Below are 22,139 nucleotides of genomic sequence, written 5' to 3'. Positions count from 1 at the left end.
ACTACGCACCGATGCCGCACGGGACAGCGAGCTGTTGTATGTACACTCCAATGCAGCGTTCCGGCCACACACATACACACACACACACACACTAAAGACACGCAACGCGCAGGACGCACGCAGCGAACACGGAAGAACAAAAACCCATTCCATAGCGCCTGTTCATTCAACTCCACACTGCGCTAACTGCGCACATCTTTCCGACTGCGGGCTCGGCTAGCGCTTCGACTTCGCCATGGCTAGCCATGGCCAAGCTGCGCTGCCGCTGGAGGTAAGAACGTTCATGCAACGAAAAGAAAAAACAATATATCAAACGATTCAGGTTGTCAGCTAAAAAAGCTACCGTAAAATTAAATACATCTTATATGTTTTTGCCGTTGTGCGCCTTTGCGACATCAGCGACGTGAGCTTGAGCGCGAATACGCGAATGGCGCTATGAATTTCCCGTAGGTAGGAAAAACTTTATTGAAAATGCCGGCAACCGACGGTTTGATGCGTCGTGACGTTGGCCAAGCGTCGACCCGGGGTTATGCCCTCCTCTGCACTACCCCCGTTCGGCCCGTTTGTGGTGGGTCGTGAGGCTTGTGCTTTTCGAGCGCATCCCGGGCCTGCTGGACGGCCCATAGTTGAATGTCGTGTTGCTCCGTAAATTGCAAATGGCGTGGCTGCGCCGCTAACTTTTAGACATGCTTGCAGAGGTAGTCGGTGCGAACAGTTGGAAGTTCAGTCGACTGGAATTGCTCAAGGAAAGTCAGCGGCACTGCATTTTTATTGTTTCTGTGCATTGCGAGTGACTTTGGCGGCAGCCACTCGGCAACGTCTCCGGTTTGGCGAACTTGTGAGAAGGTGAGCCTTTTGTTCTCAAATTTTGAAAGCGGTTTTTTGTTTGTATTGTAACCCTGCGTCTCGTCGCATGTTATGTTCACGATAACATCAGTACAACGTGCATGCGCTTTCTGTCTCTATTTAGAGTAATATTGGTCGATCAGCGTAAACTTTTGGATTCAATTAAGCACGAACTGTCCATGTTGGTACTGCGTGTCGAATGTGTTTTGAGATGATTCTGAGCGGGAGATGGTGTTCTGATAATTTGTGTACTACCAGATATAGTCTAGACATTTGAAACCATTTATCACACTGAAACAAAGTTGGAAAACTGTTTTGTGTTCATGCATCTGCTGTCCTTAAACTTGACTTTTCGGCAATCATTCGCATGGCTCCTTTGGATCTGGAAAATTGACTACTGTTGCCAGGGGTGCCTGGTAGCAGAGCTCCTGGGGACACCCAGTGGGTCATTTGTTTGTCCAAGTGCCCAGTACCAAAGGTACCATTCCTGACATTTTTTCCCAGTCCGTTAACCTCATATTCCTTGCAAAGATTGCAGTATGTAATCAGGTAGTAAAAAAATTGGTAACTTCTGCATATTTCAGAACAGTTCAGAGAAATGCACATGCAGCATCAGTATTCTCTCGGTAGAATTTCTGAGACCTGGATTCATTTCTTCTAGGACTGTGGCAAGCAGTACGTCAACTGTACATAAATTTATTTTTCTCTGGTGCAAAGTAAAGAGTGCAAACGTCATAAGACAAGTCTCTAGTCTGTTTCATTCTTACTGCATTTGGCCAAAGCATAATATGAAATGCTGTATGTTTTATGCCCTAGTTTCCTTTACATTGAGCAGTAGATATTGACAGTGAATAGCAAGGCAACTCCACTCGCTGACGGTTTTGCCTTCGGCAGCAAAACAGGGAATACCTTACCCCATGTGTTATCTCGACAGACTGAAAACTGCGATGGACAGCTGCGTCCACAGCTGCTATCACCTCCCATGTGCATGCGCTCGTAAGACACATAACTCTGGATTGCCATTAACATACCCTTGCTCATTGCAGTTGCCGATAAACACCTCATAAGTGGTACTATTATGCACTCTTTTCTTTGGCACTATGTATGAGCTTCTGTTTTCGCGCTTTCTAGAAATAATGCATGCAGTTTTGAACTGCGAAAAGAGAATTTACGTTTAACTAGATTGTCATGTCAGTATGTTACAGCCAAATTGTACATTGATGTCAGTGCTGGTGGTTTCTTTTCATTATTTTAGGAGAATATTATAATTTTACCTATAGCAAATAATAGCCCTCACTAATTAGCTGATTTTGTCATGTCCAGTATTCTGATATGCTAAGCCACCAAAGCATGATTCAGAATGTTGTCAGAACTAAAGGCACTGAGTCTTTCGTGTCAGTAAAAAATGTGCTTTATACCCCTGTCACATGGCATTCCTCGAAGGCCTTTCCAGCAAAGGCACCATTTTTCACCAAAGGAGCGAAAGCTTAAAGGAGCAGCGATGCAGCTACACGGTGCAGCCCAAAGGTGAAAGTCGTTCAGGTTTAGCACCCGCTGCTATACTCGAGGTGGCTGAAGTGAGTGTTCTAAAATTAAAGTGGTGTATTCTGTTCATTCGTTGAGCTTTGACAATTTTTTATTCTGATTGCTTCCTTAAAAGTACTGCAACAGCTACTCTCATCAGCAGGAGCAGGTTTTGTACGTGTATTGCCTTGGCCTCCATGGGCGCTCGGTGTTGCCGCAACACTTTCACTGTCTTGAAATTTGAACATAAAACATAAACACCCGTACAAAACCCAAAGCCAGACACACCTTTCGTATTTGAAAAAAATGTTTTCAAACATAATTAGCTTATGTATTTTTTTTATTGCTTTTACTTTTTGACTTTGGATGGTACTGCGATCACAGCTTCTCGAATGCCGCGTCTTCGGGCTCCGAAAGTCTCGGTTGAGCGCCTTCGCCTCCAAGGCCCTTAGCGACAAAGGCGCAACATTTGTACCTGGTAGCTGCACTCCTTACGCCTTTGGATATGATTCTCAAAGGCCTTTGCGGTGCCCGTGTGACAGGGGTATTAGTGTGGTATGGCTGCTTGAACACCTGTCCCTGGTATCTCACAAACTGTATAAGGAAGGGAAAAGCCTCGGGGTGCTTGCCGACGTTTCGACAAGAGGACTTGTCTTTGTCTGGCAAAGTGTTCATCATTGGTGGGGTTTAAATAAGGTTTTCACTTCGAGGCGAAAGGCCTGTTGTGTGGGACGAGGGTGCGATATGGGAAGGGCGTTACGATGGGGAGCATGAACCTTGACCAGGCATGATAGCTGCTAAAGAAGATTAACCGGTTGACCTGCAAAACTGTGAAAACAAAAAAGCCCAATTCAGTAGAAACGAATCTCGGGGTATGGAGTGTGGATAGTGGGCTTGAATGGCTTTATGTCCAGCCACAACAGGTGGCTTGGTATGGCTGGCTGCCTTTTCCTGAAAAACTAGGATAAAGGAATTAAGGAGCATGGCAGAATAAAATACCAGGGGGGGTTGGGGGGGCAAAATAATTTGAAGTAAAAAGAGAAAATGAGGGCAGGTTCGGAGAAAAGGCAAAAAGAAGGGGGAGGAGTATGGCAGCCAAGGTTCCGAGAAGTGATGTCAGGAGGTGCAGGGCGTAAGGTTAAAGTATAATGATAAATTAAAGAAAGCAGGAAAGGAGGGGGAAAATGTGGGTTGGGAAACCTCTGACCATGTGCAAGGCCTTTTCAAATAATTATGCCAATTCCGGAATGTACAGAGCTGGCCACATTTAGTGCAAACATGTGAGCGCATGGCCGCACTCTTTAGAGGTCCACTGTGTGCGGCGCAGCCACTCATCGCTGCAAAATGGCGCAAGAGGAGATGCACCTGGATGTGGTGCTTCGTGTCATGTTACACTTCGATGTGTGGCAATGTCAGACACAGTGGCCCAAAGAGCACAGCCATGTGCTCGCGTGTTCGCACTAAGAGTGGACAACCCTGTACTTGATTCTAAGTTTCCTCTGTATATGTTGACCCCAGACGAAAACAAGTTGTCTTGTCGAAACGGCAAGCACCCTGAGATTTTTCCTTCCCTTGTTCACTTTTTGAGTGTCAAGAAACCATCTGCCTACTCTCTCTGTACCATGCACTCCACATCTTGTACGGTTATCTTTGTATGTATACACCAGTGATAAATCATGAAGGAAATCAAGGGATTTGTATTTGTATTGCTTAACACTTACTTTAAAGCTATATCATGAGGGTATAGTTGAAAATGTGCTACGGGGGCTTGGTTGTGTGTCGTGACTGGTTTCTCTTTATCAGGGCTACTTGACAGCCACCATGAAACGCAGGCTTTTGAAAAGTCGTTCCTCATATAAAAGAGCGTTTCCACTGTTACAATGGAATTGTTATTTGCTAAAAACTTCAATCATTGCAGTTCAGGGATTGATATTTTTCAAATAACTAACCTGAAGTTCAAAACCTGCAGAAGGAACTATGTAACTTTTTTCCTGCCTTAAAAACCCAGTACTTATTTGCCAGTTTCAGCAAGCAGAGGTCTGTTTCATGGCACATACTTTCCACTACCTTGCATGAAAATTGTGCAGTACAGGCCCACCATAAAACTAGGGGCATAGTATACTGCTTGTATGCAACTACTTTGGCGTTAGACCATGCATAGCATGGTCTTGAAGTTATTCTTTTCATTTGCAACTGGTTCATAAAAGGCCTATTCTGGCAAAAGGCATTTAGCAAAATTATCTTCCTCTGAATGCTTCTAAGGATAACTTTAGTTCATTCAGGAAAATATATATTGACAATATCTCTTAAAGGCATGATTGTCCATATTAGCTCTTGTTACCTCACAGTATTTAGTTTTGTGCCTCCAGCATCACTGACTTGCATCATGTGTTAAATAGAGTAGTAAAAAGCTCGCTGTTAGTTTAAACCACAACTCATGATGGGGCTGTGCACTTTTTGTTGTGTTACATAAAATATACTTATGTATGAAACAATTTCTTTCAGCTGCACCTCACATGATTCAAATTCCATCAGAAGAAAGGCTGCAACACAACATTGCTCACTATCTGTTGCTTTCCCAGCACATAACATGCCATAACAGCACATAGCAGGTAAGATGTGAACAAAAACAGTGCATGTATATGTTCCACACATGCATTTTGTGTACTACCAACACTATGATATGATTAACTATGTCATGTAAGAGAGAGCACACAAATCATTTTTTGTATATATTGCAGCATGGTTATTTCAAGTTTTAAACTGGCCATTGAAACGACCCATTGTATCGCCGCTGGTTCCCCGATGGCACTGGGGATCGAACTCCACACCTACCGCTTGCGAGGCAGATGCTCGGACCACTAGGCCACTCCTGCGGTCCCCCCACTGATGTTGCTTACACCAGGCGCTGTTAAAGCCCCGGTATGTATGTTAAATGCATTTTAGAAAACCATTCACTTCCAAAGTACCATTTCATCTTTATAGCAAAACCACAGTTCGGCTAGCTAGAAAAACCTGCTGCATACAAGCCAGCAGAAGGGTTGCACATACATGCTTCGTTAGGAAAACATAAAAATCAAGCAGAGCCTGCCCTTCATGGTGCATTATACCCTGATTTTGAGCAATGATCAAGATAGGCAGATGGTCATTTCATTGCACACTTGCATGATACATTCGTAGAATCGAAAAGACAAGTACTATTGCAAAATCTTCAAACAGTGTTTATTCTCAGAGAAAACATATCATGAAAAAAGTTTTGGATTAGTTATGGTGCACCTTGTATGGGGAAAGGGGCTCCCACTTTGTGAAAGGCTTAATTTTGGAATAACGACAGCGTTTAAACTAGTTGGGTTACCATGTTTAGATAGTGGATGTGCTCAAAAAGACACTGGAAGTAAGCGCACTGTGTGGAAATCTCTTTCTGTATCCTTGTCTTTTCGAGCGCTTTCACGATCTAAACTTAATTTTGCAAGAGAGCAAGGAAAACAAATATTTAAATTCTGATAATTAAGGATAAAAGATCGTGTTTCATTGTGTTGCTTAAAGTGTACATTGTATCGCTATTGCTGTATTGCAGCACTTCTGTCGTGGCCTTGCATTGCAGCCTCTTGACTTTTGTTTATATAATAGGCAGTCCTTTTTTTCATTCGATTGCAACACTTTAGGAGTTACTACAGAGTTGCGTGGTAGCGAACTCTCAGATTAACGGTTTGCATTATTACGCCCGCATAACTTGCTAAGTGTTTCCCTGCAGTCTTGTTACTAGAACAGCCTCTTGAAAGTATTCAGCCTGGTGGTCATTGAGGGTTACTGTTCACATATCAAAATGCCGGATCAGCTGTATACTCTTTACAGCTACCAGAACTATCGTACATTTCATGACATGCTGGCTGAAGAGTGCTGGAGCACCAGACTGGGGATTTGGATGAAACAATTTTCAAATGTGTGCTCGGTATCACGCTGTTTTGTTCCAGTTGTGGAGAGGTTTTCTTTTCATATTTGTTCTGTCAAACATTTAAATTTTGGGCAATATGTGGTTGCCTTTATCTTGTGTTCTCTTTGTTGTTGAGGTTTAGTATTTTTGGCACAAGCACTCCACTCTATTACTTTTCAGTATAATTTAAAATTTGTAGGGCACGTCATGAAGAATAATACTTCTACTTGAATAATCTGCATGTGTTTATGTTCTCATTGTTGATATAAAAACTTAGTTGAGACAGCTTGTATTTTAGCTCTGGCTAGAATTTTTAGGAGAGCCTCAGTAACATAATCACATGACCAACACAAACTTGGTATTATTGTTTGTGCAATGAAAAACAGTTTTAAAATAGTTATTAACAGCTGTCAGTGTAGGACTGGCCTAAAATGTTTTGTGCTCTATGTAGCTCTTCTCTGAGGCAGGATTAATTCATCTGCACCTGCAGCCTGATACCGCCAAGATACCAATTCTTGGGTGAACTTATGATTTTTTTTCACTGAGCAAACTTGCATCATCTTGAAGCATGGAACTTGAGCTGATTCTTAACAGCTCTAGTGTAGCGAATTTCATTATCCTCATTGCTTAGTTTACATTCACCTCAGGACAATGTCCTTTTCCAGTTTAATTATCTGTGTCTTGCACCAGCTACATGCCACACTATCAGAAATCACCTAATCTTATCTAGTGAGCTTATAATCAGCTATCTCCTGCTATATTTTCCTTAGGGTGAAATTCATTTTGTTGCGATACAATGCACAAGCTGTTTCCTGGCGTGGTGCTCAGCTTATCTGGAATGAAATGCTTGGGAAATGGGTCTCTGATTTCACCTTGAGTAGACGAAATTAACTTGTGCTAAGGCACTCTTTGGCCACAGATGCCCTTGTGCCATTAAAATCCATCAAATTCATTATGTTGCCCTAAGATACCATTGGTGATTAATTCTCTGCATTGTATGCCCTGGCCAGATCCATTTTCTTCTTTTAATTTCTGCCAGAATATTAACAACTTCCTTGTTCATCCCTGTTATGGTTTCACTCGGTCAGTTGTTCTATTAATAATTATAATCACTTTATTGAAAACATATTTTGGGCTAAATGGCATCAAGTTTGCCACTCTGCATAATGATATATATGTTTGGTCTTGTATGTCTTTACTTGTGTGGTAATGTTTATTTTGTGCTCACTGTCTAAACAACCTTATTTGCCTATGATATCCTAAGCCCTTCTATACCTATTTTCCTTCCCTCTGGCTCTTTTTCTTTTCAGTCATTCCTCCTCTTTCCTTTACACCGGCCATTGGTCACAAGGCTGCTGTGGGAACGACAGTCAGCACTGGGCCCTTTTTTGTTCATGGAACCTGCACTGCTACTATTAGCACATAGTACGTTATCAGTATTTTTGTGATACTGCATTTATTGTTATTTATGAAGTAGTTGGCTAAGGCAATGGTAGCAGTGTTGGATATTGCAATATATTAAGCATATATCTCACTTGCAATATATCAGTGTGTTCACTATTACACTACCCTCTATTTCTTTCAGTTCAGTTATTCGGCTATGGATATATTGTGCTGCTTTCCTAGTTTAGTCCACTCAAACTGAAACTTTGCTCTTTGTGTCACAGGTAGAATCTGCAATGATTGCTGCTCTGTGTCTTGTAAGCAGGAGGCAGTGTTCAATGGAGCCATGAACTTTCCTTGGAATTGAAAAGCCTTTGCCGTATTATGCGCTGAACCACGAGTGTGAAGAGGAAAATGTCATGCCTTGGATTTCTGCAGAGGTGAGCCATTGCGGTGAATCCACCAGCTCGAAAGACAGGGATGAGAAAGAAGACAAGACAGGTGCTGACTCGCGACTATAGTTTATTGGCGTGAACAGGGAATATATAAAAAGCCAAGCAATACCATAAACCATGTAGTTACAGATAAGCATACAGGACAACATGAGTAAAAAATCGCCCTCAACATATCCCTGATCGAGGTAGTCCAACTCATTGTGTGTTAACACGATAGACAAAACACACACTCTTCACGGAGTCATAAGATGTGTCTAGCCTCGATAATCTCCCATTTAATCTCTCTGAATTTACTGCCAAAATGCGTGTTGCCAAAAGGAAAGGGTAGCAGACTTCACATCCCGTGCAGTGTACAGCAGAGTTACCCCAACCACCTAGCCAAGCCCCTACCCTCTTGTGTTCCTGTAGTCTTACATTCATACACCTTCCAGTTGCACCAACGTAAACCAGACTACAAGATAATAATATTTGATACCACATTCATTTTACAAGGTACATATACATTTCACTCTACACGTGTACTTTTCTCGAGCCACATTCACAGAATTATTCTTAAAATTCTACATGCTTTAGACAACGTATTAGGGGCCGAGAAAGCCACTTTTACATCATACCTTCTGGCCACATTTTTCAAATTTTGCGACAATTTATGTACATACGGTAACACAACTGGTCTTTTGGCATCTCGCTGGCTGGCCCTAGCCAGATTGTGCCGGTCGCCGGAAAACTGTCTCAGCTTCTTTAACAATTTATCATATGCTCTTGCAGTAACAAGGTTTGGAAATCCTGCGTTCGTTAACCTTAAAATCTGCTCTTGGAAACTAGCCGTCATGCTGTGAAAGCATAATTTCATCAATTCTGAGCCCGCGCTAGAAAGTTCAATGCTATCTTTCACTAGCTTGGAATGGTCGACATGTAGCCAGGTAGCAGCTTAACACTCGCCAGCACACATGAAGTGTGCTGAACATCAAGGTAAGGTCCAGAAACCACAGCTCTTTTTCTTGGGACATTTGCTCCAAGGTAAACCTGAGATAAAGGCCTTGCTCCTTAAACAACTTGAGAAGATGTACAGGTCCCGAACTATCACAACCTTTATAAAAGACCAGAAAATTATCGACATAGCAAAAGATTTTTCCCCCAGCCCATGCACATTCTAGACAATTATTCTATCCACCCTACTCAAGAAAATATTGCTTAGCACAAGGTCAACCTTTGAACCACTACATATTCGAGACTTTAGAACACATACCGCACTGCACTACTCTACAAACATGCTCTTCAAATAAATGCTATTCAATAACATGCTCTTCAGATAAATTTCAGAAAAGGATTCATGCAAAATTATCTCTGGTTATTTGCAAAAGCATCTGTCTACTTCGCATCTTGAAGATCCATTTCTTGTACTCAATTCGCAGTGTGGTTGAGTATCTTAAGAATGACAATCCAGCGGATTGTCTTGTGATTAGTGTCGATGTAGAACTATTTTATTCTATCCCGTATGAAGATCTTGTGAAAAGCTTATGAATGTGTATATCGGAGCACAACGATGAGCTCGTGTTTAGGAATGGGTGTGTAACATAAGTCTTTTTTGGCACTTGCCTCCTTTTAGAAGGAGGAGCATGTTTGTGGAGTATGGCAGTGCGGCATATGTTCAAAAGTCTGCTAAATGTATCGATTCGAAGGTTGCCCCTGTGCTAAGCAATATTCTCTTAAGCAGGGTGGAAGGAATGATTGCCATGAAATTGCATGGGCTGGGGGAAATCTTTTGCTACGTCTATGATTTTCTGGTCTTTTACAAAGGTTGTGATAGTGTGGGACCTGTACATATTGTGAACTTGTTTAAGGAGCAAGGCCTTTGTCTTAAGTTTACCTTGGAGAAAACGTCCCAACAAAAAGAGCTGCGGTTTCTGAACCTTACCTTGATGTTCTGCACACGCCATGTGTGCTAGCGATATTCACCCAGGAGTGTTAAGCAGCTACTTGACTGTTGGTCGAAGGATTCTAAGCTAGTGAAAGATAGCATTGCGTCGTCAAGTCTAGGCTCGGTATTGGTGAAGCCATGCTTTTACAGCGTGACAACTGGTTTCCAAGAGAAGATTTAAAGGCTAATGAAAGCATGATTTCCCAACCATGCTATTGCAGAAGCGTGCGATAAATTGTTAAAGCTGAGCATATAAGATTGGGCAAGTTGGTCTGACATGCTAAAGATAAGAATGGCGCAGCATCAAGTAACGAGGACAACAGGAGAGCACACCCACGCACAAGTGCCATCCTTGGAGCGGATGCAGAATCTAAGAGCGTGTACTTGACATTCAGCGTTGGCAGCCAAGGATCGGGATCGTTCAATCTTTAGCGTTCAAATCCGTGTTTCCTCGTTTCCTTGACTGTCAACGCTGAATGTCAAGCACGCGCTCTTGGATTTTGTATCTGCTCCAGGGTTGGCACTTGTGTGTGGGTGTGCTGTCCTGCTTTCCTCGTTACTTGATGCTGTGCCATTCTTCCCTTTAGCATGTTAAAAGCTGAAACCCCTTCGCAGGGACTGGCATGATCAGGCTGGGGCCAGCCAGTGAGATGCCAAAAGACTGACTGTGTTGTTTCAGATTGTTGCAAAATTTGAAAACTGTGGCCAGAAGGTATGACGTAAAAATGGTGTGTTCGGCCCCTAATAAGTTGCCTACAATCTGTAAAATTGTTAATAATTTTGTGAATTTCGTTAGGGAAAAGCACATGTGTCGAGTGAAACGTGGCAACATATATGTGCCTTGCAACCATTGCATGCATTGCATACCATTATCATGTGGTTGGGTTTATGTTGGTGAAACTGGAAAGTGTATTAATGTAAGACTACAGGAGCATGAGAGGTATTTGGATATTGGTAGGGGTTGTAACTTATCTGCATATTACAAGAGATGTTTGGTTTGGTTTGGTTTATGGGGGTTTAACGTCCCAAAGCGACTCAGGCTATGAGAGACGCCGTAGTGAAGGGCTCCGGAAATTTCGACCACCTGGGGTTCTTTAACGTGCACTGACATCGCACAGTACACGGGCCTCTAGAATTTCGCCTCCATCGAAATTCGACCGCCGCGGCCGGGATCGAACCCGCGTCTTTCGGGCCGGCAGCCGAGCGCCGTAACCACTCAGCCACCGCGGCGGCCTTACAAGAGATGTTAAGGCTGCTAGCCATTCCTTTCGGCAACACGCATTTTGGCACTACGTTCACAGCAGATTAACCAGAAAATTATCGAGGCTAGACACATCTTATGACTCGGTGACGAATGTGTCAGTGTGCTGCCCATAGCGTTAACATGCAGCGGGTTGGACTGTCTAGATGAGAGGAATGTTAAGGGCAATCTTTTACTTATGTTGTGATGTAGCTTATGTGTAATTGTGTAGTTTGTGGCGTGTGGCTTTTCTGTATATACTCTGTTCACTTCAATAAACTTCAGTTGCGAGTCAGTGCCTGTTTTGTTTCTTTTCTCGTCCCTGTCTCGTGCTGATAGATTCAAGTACTTGTAGAGTAGATTCACTGAATTGTGTACTTGCAGAGGCTTGTGAAAAAACGAGAGTAATTTTCTTTCCCTTATGCGGAATGGAAGGTTGAAATTTTTTTTACTTAAATGTTTGCAGCATTAAATTCTATTCGGAAAGGTAAAACCCACTTTATTGTACATTTTGTGTGCAATGGTGCCGGTGGCTGCATGCAACTGAAAACATTCGTCCAGGTTATTTAGCTAGCGTCCTTCTTCCTTGTGCCACATTTTCTGAAATAATATTTTGTCAGATTTATTTCAATCAGAATTTCTAAGAACATATTGGTGATCACATAATTTGGTGATCACATATGACATAATTCAAAGCGTGATCATTGGTATTTTTTAGTCTGGGGCAGTACAATGAGAAGTACATAGTATATAGTAAAATTAAATATGACCAGTCTAACATAAACAAAACTACTTTTTTTTAAAGGAAAATTTTGCTACCGAAGTGCTGGAGTGACATGGCATTATGAAGACGTGGACAGTGTGCTGTATTCATGATGGCACCAGAACTTGCGTACAGTGCTTCAGGTAACTGGTGAGTACCTTGGTGCTGTGCTTCTGCTAATGTAGCCAAATTATGTCTTTAATCTAAGAGCGTATCTGAAAACTTAAGCAAAAATTGAGTAGTATTTAGATATTCTTGCACCAGATACCACTGTGAGAATTAGTTATTAATGATGTGTCTCACATGTACCCTTGTCTGCTGAATATAGTAAGCATGGCTTTCGAGCTGAGTGCCTCCGATGTATGAAAAAAAAATGGCCACTGGGCTGCTCCACAACGCGTGGAGCAGCCCAGTGTAGCACATTCAGGCTTCATGGAGTGGAGAATGAAGGCAGTAAATAATTTAAGAGTAGAAAACACAGCACAAACCACAGGACCAGGAAACTGACAGGACACACCGACCCTGATGACACTCTTTGCATGAAGGGTGTTATAAAGTTGCCTGTCATGTAGAGCAAGATGGAGGTCGCACAGGACGGGTGTTAAACATGAGTTGATACAGACACCTGTCATTACGTAGTACTCACTGTAGAACTCGAGCAAGAAGCAAAGGTAACAGCTGAGCATGGCCACTCTTGTGCTTTCCTCCGCAAGCAATCTAGAATTGCACTTAGAAATCTTTTATGCTTTCTCTTGACATATACATCATTGCTGCATGTGGCGAGGAAAAGTACATACCCTTGATGTCAAGTGACAGTGAACTCACAGGGCTGGTAACAGCTCACTGAGGTGTTGTGGTATATCTACAGGGCACCTCATGAGAACAAAGAGCCCTTGAAGGAATTCTCTCAAAGTTTGTTGCCACATGGACCTCTTCGTAATCAATGACTCTAAAAGGCAAGCCTTCCTTTAGTGTCACAAAAAAAGGCCTAGGACATGGGTCTTTTTGCTTCTCTATTAGTGCCAAAATGTTTGCTAGCGAGATCTTTCGCAGATATATAATTATTTCACAAAATGTCAAGAAGGAGACTGAAGCTGCACCAAGCAGTACCAGTAAAAAACTTATCACAGCTGTTCAAAAAGCAGAAAGACTCATGCCTTCATCCTTATTTTGCATCAGACACATGAGGACACTTCGTCTTTCTGGGTCATCATTTTAAAAAGGTTCACATGGCAACGACCTTTGGTTAAATTTCTGCCAAGAGCCCTTTTTCTTGAAACTTGAGCATCCGTTCCTTGTGAGGCCCACTGCAGAGATATTGGAATGCCATAATAAAAAGGGTCATAATCTGCCGCAACGGGCATGCCCGGGGACTTTCACTTCGTCTTGTCTTGCCTATAACAAATTGGATGGACGATAAATTCGGCAAGCGTCTCCCACCTTTTTCAGATGTTACCAATGTTCCTTGCTCGCTAAGTTGTGCATTTAGTACTATGTACAGAAAGGCACCTGTATTGAATTGCATCTGGCCCCCATCCTGAGCTACTTTCTATTTGCACAAAATGATAAGCAACTGTAAAGACTTTCATGCGCACAGTGCCGCCCGGGAAAGCGCATTTTGTCTGCTTCTTTCTGGACCTGTGGTTTTTGCTGTTTACTGTTATGAGAAATGAATTTTGGGCAATAAATTATAACGGGTTGGTTCTCGGTGAATGGCTTTTGAAAGCTTCTACAAAAGCCGATTGTTCAATAGCGGATGGTTAAATGTATTTGTGAAATTTATATTTGGTGTTGTGTGACCACTAAATGAGGATTTTTTTTATGCTTTTCAGATGGATCCGACAGCAATGTGCAGGTGTACAATGTGTGTAGTTTGCCATGAAAATAAAACGTATGTACTTGTACTCAACCAAACACTTACCACTCTCATTCTAAGCTGCATTCTTTGTACGTATGCACTACATAATATGCGTAAAGGAAAGCCTTGTACATAATACTTATTTCTTCGGCACCTGGACGGCTATATCTGCAGTGAACATTGCGGGCAGAAGCTATACGAAGACGCATGTTCATGTACTACAGAAAGTACATAATTACAATACAGATAATTTCCGCTCTAGATGAAATGACTTCCGAGTAAACGGAGGACGTATGCATACACATTGCGGAAACTTCAATAAGAACAAAACATAAGCATTCGTTGTGAAAAAACGATTTCGGTCTCGTGCATAGCATGGCGTAACTTTCCGTTACCAAGAATGTGACAGTCGTCATACGGAGTCTCTGTTTCTGACATTTAGTCCGTACCTCATGTTGCGGAAAACCCTCCGGCAACGCATTACCAGCGGGTTTCTCTGTACTGCGGAGCATTTTTTTTTACAGTGTACATTACGCTTGCTTTGTGTACCCTTTTTCCCAGTATATTGTACACGGCTCTTGCATGCTCTAAAACATATTTAACAAAATTGGCGGCTCCAATTCAAGCAGGACCGTCGGACCCTCGCCTAAGACTGAATTCGTCGTTTTAATTCTCGTTTTCTGTGCATTCACTAGCCATAAGTTGGGCACCGGGCATTTGCTTCGTCTCATCTCACTATAACAAAACCGATGAGCAATAGTTGCTTTATTTTTCACTTAGACTTATGATTATGCCTCTTGTAGTCTCAAAAAGGCGTGTCGATTTGTTGTCAAAAATTCTTCCATTTCTAACAACCAGATGGCGCCACTAGGCTCAGCTTATCGTTGCATGCCTTGCATACGCTGAACTAAATGTGCTAATGTCACAAATCGCGTAACGTGCCGCAAAATGGGTGCGTTTAGCCTACATAACCGATCATACGCTTATAGTACGTAGACAGCGTGAATTAAACTCTTTTCGAACCATAACTCTGTACGCCGCGAGCAGACGAACGCACACAATTAGGCACAGAGGAACACATTTAAAGCGCTCTCGTGATTGGCTGAGGAGGTCTCCGCCTTTGTTAGTGCTGCAAGTTAGCTACGGGATGCTGTTGTGTTTCCGTCGAGATGATGAACTTGTGCCTGAATGGGGTCTCAAGAATCCCAACATAGGTTTGCATAATCGATTTCGTAGACTCAACGAACTTGGTTTCATGTTTCTTAAAAAGGCTCGTTGTACGATTAGACACGAAACCAAGCTCACTGGTGATACGGAATGGATTGCGTATAGCATACCATTCACTTTCGGAAATAAATATTTAGGCCAAAGTTGAAGGCACCTGAATGCCCACCTTCGTGAACATCGTTACAATGTCAAAGAAAAGAAAGGTGGTTTCACTGATGTGCACTGCATGAAATGCAAATCGAAGAGCAAAACTACAAATGAGCTATCAAGAATGCACTGTCGTCACTAGGAATGGTTGAGAACTGACGCACAGATCATTGAGCTGTCATAGATAGCTTAAATGACACAAAAGTAGAATGTCTAAGAAATCACTAAGCCGTTCGTCTCCGGGCCCTTCGCAATGTATGGCCACGTCGTGTATATCACTCGCGGTTCACTATAAAAAGTTGGAAGTTAGATCTCGTGGGTGTGCTTTCTTTTTCCTGGGTGATGTTGCGTTATTCTCCGTGTTATGTTAGCAGTATTGTTCCTCACGGACGGCGGATCACCTACCGCTGATGGTTTGAGCCCTTGCGAGCGGGTGGCGGGGTGTTCAAATATTTTAGCAAAAAATTAAATGGCTATGGTTTAGCCCTGGTAAAACCTGGAGTGGCGCGATAGCTACATCTGGCCGAGTGGAACTCGCATAGTAGAATTGCAAAGTCAGTCTTTGGCCGCTCCTTTTCGCCGGGCGTTCCTACTTCATCTTCGTCCCTGGACGAGGATTCACTCTCTCCCCCCCCCCCTTCCAATCCACCCGACACTCGGTTTCGTCGGCGCACTGCGTCGTCGGCAGCTGCTCCACACCACGTGACCAACCACCTCGTGACCAGCCACGGCGCCGCCACGGAGCCCAAGAGGTGCCACGCTAAAGGCTCGTAGTGCTAGCGTAATGTAGCTATCTCTATAGTAACAGTGTTACAGATAGAACTCTGCACTTAGCCGATCCAATCCAGCAATCACACTGGGCCTCTTCTATTTACCGCGCTCGGGCAGCCCGCTGGCTGCCAGCAAGTTCGCCCCTGACACGAAAGAGCATGATGGTCACAAGTGCTGGCGTCCCCCAGCACCAGAGCCAACAATCACGGAGGCAACTTAACCACGAATCACGGAGGGCAGATGCTCTCCCTGGCTTTGCGTTCTGCTGCCTCTTGTTGCTACGCACGCGTACGGTAGAAATAGGCAACCTGAGTACGAAAACAATGACTTGAAGTTATTGAGGGCTGCATAAGACTGCAGAACAAATATCCCATCGCACTCGCACCTGAATACATCGGCGGCGACGCCGCGGTCGTGAGCGTTCGGTGCACTGTGTGCTGAGAAAGCTTCGAGAGATCCTCAAAAGCATTCGATCGGCAATCGGAATTTAACACCTTTCAGTCGACATCATATCGGAGGGAAAACCTTCCCTTGCGTTGCTCATGAAACGACCCACCGCGCTCTCGGATTATCGAGTGTTTGCTTACTACTCCGTGAGAATGACTGGTATGACTGCAGACGAACGACCCTGCATGGCGATTGACTCCGCGCTGTGGTCGCTTCGATTTCTACATTCGTGAACTGCTTCCTCTCGGCTGTAATCAGGAAAGAAACGGGATTCGGGATACGTTCCGTTTAACTGTAGTCTGTCGGCCACCTTATTTTGCTGCCGGTTAGGAATGCACGCAAAATCATTGATAAAAGCGCATATCCGCTGGTTGAACGTTCTTCTGTAGAAAACGGATATTCTGTACAAACTTAGCTGCGTATCATAACAGCAATGCTACAGGTTTACTGCAGAAGGCTAGCCATCGAATTAAAGGCGTTAACAATACGGCTTTGCGAGTTGGCGTCTCACCTTCCGCGAGTGCTTGCATGATGATCCGCGCTGGGAAATTCTTCTCTTTATCTCTTTAATGAGCAGAACGCGAGGACGATGCATGCGCAGGGTACATCACAGATATTTTAAGCATCTGCGGCAGAAGGCCTGAGCATCAAGCTGTACGGCAGTCGCAGACGACGGAATCAGCTATCGTTTCGGCTGACAAAAGTGCACCTGTGGCACCACATATATGCTCTCACAGATGCCTCGGGCAATGTGCACATCGGGACTTTTAATAAACGAGATTTGTTACTCAATAAAGCAATTCTCAAAGCATATAAACCCTTTACACTGCGCACAAAACCGTGAAGGCCATACGCTGCCTTAACGCACTACACGTACCTCGCAAAACAGGTCCAGCACATTTGTATTTACACGCGTACTGGGAGCTACATTCGGTGGCCGCTCTCGTGAAAGGCCTCGAACACCATCGCAATATCAGCCGGTCGAACAAAATTAACAGCCGAAATATTTTGTGAATAACTATGCTATCGTAACATTAAGCGACCATTTGTGCTTGCGAGGTGGTCAGACAAACGACTGCGATCACACACATGTAAGCAAAAAGATAATAACTGAACAGCCAGAACTACCGCAAAGATGCTATTGCAGGAGACACAGATGATATGCACCCCGGTCTAGTCGAAAAAAGCGCCTCCATCGCGCAAATCAGCTAATGAACAACAGCGGTCATCCTAGTCTATATAAAAATGGCTGCGCGCGCTTCCCGCTACCATATCATCACTCCCTCGTCTGCTTGTAGCTGGAGGGCTGCCAGCACGAAATCGTCCTGGCGAGTCTGGCCAACACCCTCTAGAGAATTTGAGAAGGCCCGTGACGTCATAAAAAGAGGCCCACAGTAGCCGGCACTTAGGGTGGGGTTGGTAGAATCGCGCCTGGGATCACCTAGCATAAATAAGCCTCCATTGATCAACCCACACTTTTTCTGCTGCCAAACACCAGAATAAAAGCAGACACTTTACGGCGCATTTATTTAGAGGAAACAGCTATTAACCAGCTTTGTAAATTTTGTTTATATGTACTAATATCAGCAACTCGGTCGCGATCTCCTCTTTCTCAGTATACGTTTAGCTTTGTACATTACTTCAAATAATTTTACCTCTGTTTTAAGGCCTTTACCTTCCTTACCTCGGTACCCACATTTTTATGGAGCGCAGCTATAATGAGAAATTAACACGCTCAATTAGCTTCACAGCTGCGTATGTAGTTTTATTGGAGACCCCTGTATTGGCTATAATTTTGCTATCAAGACAGAAATATACACTGCCGGTGTCCACCTAATTACAGCATAACAAGCAGATGACTTCGTTTGCGGATTTGGGACTTCGAGTGAAGTCGAGGCAGCTGTTTTCAATGCTCATATAAGTAGCTTCACCGATGATTTCTCGCTGTTTTGCTACAGATGGAATGGAGAAATTGGTGCCCATTTTCATTTTCAGCGTCTTTACAAAGTAAACTGTCATGATAAATTCAGCTTTTCCTAGATCTGGATATTTGATGCCTGGAGCTTGGACTTCAATATGTAAAGCTAATAAGGTGTTCATTTCCTTGGATAATTTTCCCGAATATATATTGCTGGTTACATATTACGTCAAGTTTAGAAACTTATCCATTGCGTCAACTTTTCGGAATACTTCGGCAGATTCTTTAAGCGCATTTTTCAAAGCAGCAGAGTCAAGACGTGTTCGCTTTGAGTCGAGGACGTCCTTTGAGGTGCTTGGCTTGAAAAGATCAAGGGCATTCTAGAAACTGTTGGATTGTGCCAGTGCGTTAGCGCCGCAGTTGTTGTCCTGCCTGTAAGCTCGTCAGTATGGGAGGCCTCAATAAAATTAAGTTCGCAAACCTAGAGGGACGTTCAATGTTGTTTAAATAGAAGCTGTAACTTGAGAAGGAAGCTATCTCTTGAAGTGCTGGATTTCTTTGCTTACAACTGTAACAAGATTCCGAGATTACAGACGCTTTTCTATAATGCAGCGTTAAATCTATCCTATTTTCCAGGAGAGAGTAATATTTGTGGACGTTCCAAAAACCTTACAGTGGAGGGAGTGCATTGACAACGAAATTTTCTCTTCGTATAGCCCTAATAAAGGAGTTCTGGTCTTATCCCGGGGAAATTTGAAAACGTGATTTTTTGGCTCCCGTTTCCAATTAATCCGGCAATTGGGCACGCAGCACTTGTTAGCATAACATTGCAGGAACGTTACACACAATTCACTCCAATTAAAGCAGTACCACATCACCTCGACGGGCACACAACCTCAAGCGCAGCACAAGGCGTAGACTATGCCTGCACGGTCAACGTACAGAAAGTTCGTTCGGTTTCCGGAAGATGTCGCGACATGCCACAACATCGCTTGCCTTGAGGCAATCAAAGGAGTGTCACGTGTTTGCGGAGCCGATCGCATTCTCGTCGACGTCGTCCCCTACTCCGACTTCTCCGAATAGTAGGGATTAACCACTGTATACATTCCTGGCCTCATATGCAACACGCGTGCATCACTCGTAGCTTCGAAACATGCTGCACGGAACTGCCAATGCCAGTGCCCTTCTTTGCGCTGCCTGCATCAGCGACAGAAAAGTAGTGCGTTATTTGTGGTAAGCGAAACATAGTAAATGCTTTCCTTGTACGCTTACCATATGACACAGTTGTCGTGATCTTAATTAAACGCACTATTATTGCTGACAACACGCAGTCTCTTTCTCGTGCCATAGACCACTCGGGCACAGAACAAGTGCGGAGCAACACACCTCTGTTTATTTTCTCGTCCGGACTACTGCCGTACCTTCACAGCGTTGCACCTAAGCTATGAAACGGAGTACATGTAGGGCCTCTTTTGAGAGACGTAGCTTTGGGGGGGGGGGGGGGGGGGGGGAACCGCCAGAAGGGCCTAAGTTATTTAGAGGGTTTTGTTCTGGGAGCCGAAACCGCCCAATTAGAGAACAACGAACGCATTCGGGGCAGCCACCGGAAGTGCGCGGAGCAGCAGTAGAAAAAAAAAGTGAATTAAGAGAATGTTGCCTGCCGCGGCAGTTTCTAATATCTTATACCCCTATCACACGGCCAGTTTCAATGGTCATCGAGTCGAGGGTCTTCAAAATTTTCAAAAGCCATCGAACTCCAAGCAGTTATGTCGCTGCTACACGGCAAATCTCAGATGCCATTGAAATGGTTCTCGTGTCCTACGCCGAACTTCTGCGGCCTCACGATCCCTACTTTGGATTTTGCAAAAATAACGAATATTTGATAAATGCGTCCTAAATGCTGAAATACACGCCTCCGCGCAGGTTGTTTAAAGCCCTTTTAATTGCACGTACGCGACGGACATATGCAGACAGGTGCAGACGATGCTGTAGCCACCCTTATACAAGACGAGCCAAAACCAAACCAGTCCAAGTGCGTCGCAGCACTGCTTCGTCAAGCTTAAGATCTGGTAAATCGCCTTGATATCTGAAAAACAAGATCTATTTGTCTCTTGAAACTTTATGCGATTGTAAACAAGACAAGTCGAAGGCGAATACAACAGCTTAGAACACGATATTGCTTTGAGCGATTAGCGACGAAGCTGTTATTGCTGTGAAGCGTGCGGGCAGGGCACCGCCAAGTTGTCAACGCTAAGTACGCAAGCAACACAAAGACCGCAACGCAAAATTAATGCGCTTAATGCGCTTAAAACCAGTCACAATATTAAAATTATTGTACAGACTGCTTGCATGAAAGTTTAGGCGAATAATGTATGTTCATGCTTTTGTACCGTGAATGTGTCGTGTACGAATGTGCGCTTGGCACCGCTCGAACTAACGCTAGCAACCTTGGGCAGCGCTCGAAGGCCCTCGAAGTATTGATTGATTTCCGCGCTGCTCCGTTAACTCAATAGACTATTGACCCGATGGCCATTGAAACTGCCCGTGTAGCAGCGCTGGATCGCCTTTGAGTCGATAGGCAATCGGTTCGAGGGCCTTTGAAATGCCCGTGTGACAGGGATATTAAAGGGGCTCTGAAACACATTCCGAGAAGAGGACATCAATTTGCTCAATGACTGCATTGTGTTGTCATGAGCACCTGAGCCAAACAATTCACTTCTACCAGCAGCAGACAACCCACAATCGCGCGCGAAATTTAGCGAGCCTTTCGCGGCGACTTTTTCATGCTGGCACCCTTCTCCATCGATCGCAACCACGTATACATGTTGAGAGATGGCTATTGGTTAGATTCTTTCAGACGTCAGACAGCCAGCAGGGCCGCGGCCAATAAGCCGGGCTGCCCCGGCGGGTCAGGTAGCTTTCCCCTGGAGGTGGGGCCGGCGGAGGAGCGCCGACCTTCCAATGTGCAAAAAGTGACGAAAAGAAAGGGAAAGGCGCGAAGACGCTGAAATGCAAATTTTGACTACAGATATTTCTTTTTTTACAAATCGCATTAGTAAGTTCTCTATGGACAACATTCGTGAAGCGGCGTGCTTTGACATCCCGGCTAAACCGCAACCTTATTAGTGCACCTTTCCAAGCCCCTTTAAGCACCCGAGCTGCAGCGAAGGCGAGGAGTATAGAGGGGACCGATATCAAGAAAGAAGAGGAGAGAGCGTTGTACACTATTTACAAAATACAAAACAGTAATCAAGGTCGCACCGCTTGCGCGTCAATTTCCAGGTTCTGTTCGCAAATATTGGCTGCGAGCGGCTACTGTGCGCAATTTTTTGCGGAAAAAATAAACTACACACACAGCCGCACGCACGTAGCGCCCCGTCTCGAACAAATCGCGCGCGCGGCACACTGCACGAACGGTCGGGGTGGGGCGCCCAGCCGCGCGTACCGTCCGAGGTAGCACCCACGGAGCGTTCATGTCACGCGTGCACTACTTGGCGGAGAGCAAGCGGAAGTCAAACCCGCCTGCTCGATGAACGCACAGAGGCTCACCATTGTTCTTTCACGGGTGCGCGCACTGCGGCCACAGGAGCGCCTCAAGACTCTGCGGGATGTTTGCCAGTGCCCTGTAGGCCGCGAGCATCTCGCGAAGCGCCACTGGAGAGGCTGTGCAGCGAAGGACCATGTGCTCCAGTACTAAGGCTGATG

General features: G+C 44.3%; 2 long non-coding RNA genes across 4 annotated transcripts; both read left to right on the top strand.

Annotated features, from left to right (window-relative positions):
- Positions 1 to 1,283: 1,283 nt before the first annotated feature.
- LOC144130249 (uncharacterized) lies at positions 1,284 to 5,160 on the top strand. The gene is made up of 3 exons (XR_013314031.1): positions 1,284 to 1,324; positions 4,876 to 4,982; positions 5,112 to 5,160. It is a non-coding gene; the product is annotated as an uncharacterized LOC144130249 (long non-coding RNA).
- On the top strand, positions 5,157 to 12,176 carry LOC144130248 (uncharacterized). Of its 3 annotated transcripts, none has more exons than XR_013314030.1 (4): positions 5,157 to 5,292; positions 7,615 to 7,729; positions 8,013 to 8,127; positions 12,109 to 12,176. It is a non-coding gene; the product is annotated as an uncharacterized LOC144130248 (long non-coding RNA). The 3 variants fall into 3 exon arrangements; XR_013314029.1 differs by having other exon boundaries at positions 8,010 to 8,127; XR_013314028.1 differs by having other exon boundaries at positions 7,972 to 8,127.
- The last annotated feature ends 9,963 nt before the right edge of the window (positions 12,177 to 22,139 follow it).

The sequence above is a fragment of the Amblyomma americanum genome, chromosome 4, assembly GCF_052857255.1.
Source record: "Amblyomma americanum isolate KBUSLIRL-KWMA chromosome 4, ASM5285725v1, whole genome shotgun sequence".
NCBI classification, from domain to species: Eukaryota; Metazoa; Arthropoda; class Arachnida; order Ixodida; family Ixodidae; genus Amblyomma; species Amblyomma americanum.
This window is presented reverse-complemented; position numbering and strand designations above follow the sequence as displayed.